This window comes from Callospermophilus lateralis, unplaced genomic scaffold (assembly GCF_048772815.1).
Source record: "Callospermophilus lateralis isolate mCalLat2 unplaced genomic scaffold, mCalLat2.hap1 Scaffold_79, whole genome shotgun sequence".
NCBI classification, from domain to species: Eukaryota; Metazoa; Chordata; class Mammalia; order Rodentia; family Sciuridae; genus Callospermophilus; species Callospermophilus lateralis.
Window position 1 is genome coordinate 4,511,174 of NW_027515935.1, and position 1,780 is coordinate 4,512,953.

The window sequence follows — 1,780 nt, forward strand, 5'->3', positions numbered from 1 at the left end:
TAAAAAATGTACTATATAATTTTTATTATATAAAATAGGATATATATTATATAATAGAGTTCATATGATGTACATCTTGGTTAGGCTTTGATATTTTTGAATATCAAGGTTAAGCAATATTGTCTTCCAATGAAGATGCTAAATTTCATTAAGTGGCAAGTGGCAATTTATTTGTGTGTGTATATGTGACATCTCTATCCAGATTCACCCATCCCAATGCACTTAGCCCAAGCTCTTATTTTTGTTGTTATTCTTTTAAAATTTTCTTATTCCGCTTCTATCCACTATGATCAGCCAAGAAATTGAGTCTAATATGGGCTTTATTTCTGTGTGCCTTCTGTGTGGTTCTACTCTGAGGATCTAGAATATTGACAAATTTAGTTTCTGAATCTGAAAAATTTAGGAAAAAATCTCCCATCACAGCAATGTCACCAAAGAAATCCCATCTTGTAAGACTTCCCAAATTTCCCCCCAAATAAACTGTTATCGCCCTGTGAAAGTGGGTCCCACACAAGAGGATTTCCATACATGCATCTGCCTTACCCTAAACAGATCAGCAACTTTCCTACTTTTGTGTTTGCTCTGATTTCTCTCAATCTTTCAAGCTTTAATTTGACACATTATGGCCTCAAACATAATCAATAAATATTTAAACATATTTAAATTCATTTAAAAATGAATTTATTTTTCATTTGTTCATGAAGCTTTTCCTGATGCTCACCGACTCCCTTCTCTGGGAAGAGAGAGTGGCCTGGAAGGCAGGACATCAAGTGGGTGTCGGTTGATAAAGAGACAACATTAGCTATTCTTTTACTTGTACTTCCAATAAGAGCAAAGCGAGTAGACAGATGACTTTGGAGTTAAAGACAAATATACTATAGCTATTTGGCCATATTAGGCAATGAGAACACTAATGATCCCAAGTGAAAGAGAGAAGTTAAGTTAGTTGCTTCAATAGATTGCAACCAATATAAACAGAAAGAAATCGATATTTCCTTTTTCTTCATTACTCTGCCTTTCTGGTAAGTCTTCAACTTTCCTCTGAATTGGGGATAAGATACATAGAATTAGTACCTTTGTAGGACAATTTTAAAGCAGTTTAGTCATATTGTATGAACAAAAAGGTCTATAACATATGTTAAAGTTCGTACCATAAAATCCTTAAAATTTTTAACATTTATTGATTTCACCTCTCAGTCATTACAATTTTCCCTCTTACTTTTGATTTGAACATCAAGAATGATCTGAAGATTCAGGCAAACAATTATTAAAGAGAGGAGGGAAAGAAGGAGGAGGAGGAGGAGGGGGAGGAGGAGAAGGGTAGAAATCCTTGAGGAGGAAGAGAAGAGGGGGAGAAAGAAGACAGTAATTGAAAGAAAACAAAAAAGAGTAACTCATCAATTAAAAAGGAAGTCATTCAGTGGTAACAGTTTTTTTTTTGTAAATGTAAGCATAAACATGAAAATAAAAGTGAACACCAGGTAAAAGGAGTTCAGCCAGAGATTCTTAGAAATTATGTGAGATTCATATTCATTTGACACATTATAGCCCCAAACATAATCAATACATACTTAAACACTTAATGAAAAATGAATTTATGTCACATAGAGAAATTTATTTGTGTTTATGTTCTCAATCTTTCCAAATTTCTCAGCTTTAAAATTACTGAAAGGTCAAAAAGTATCTCAAATGTATTCAAGTTGTTAAAGAAAAAATGCACACAGGACATTAAGTTGTTGCTCTAATGTTACTGAACATAAAATACCATGATAAAGTGGCA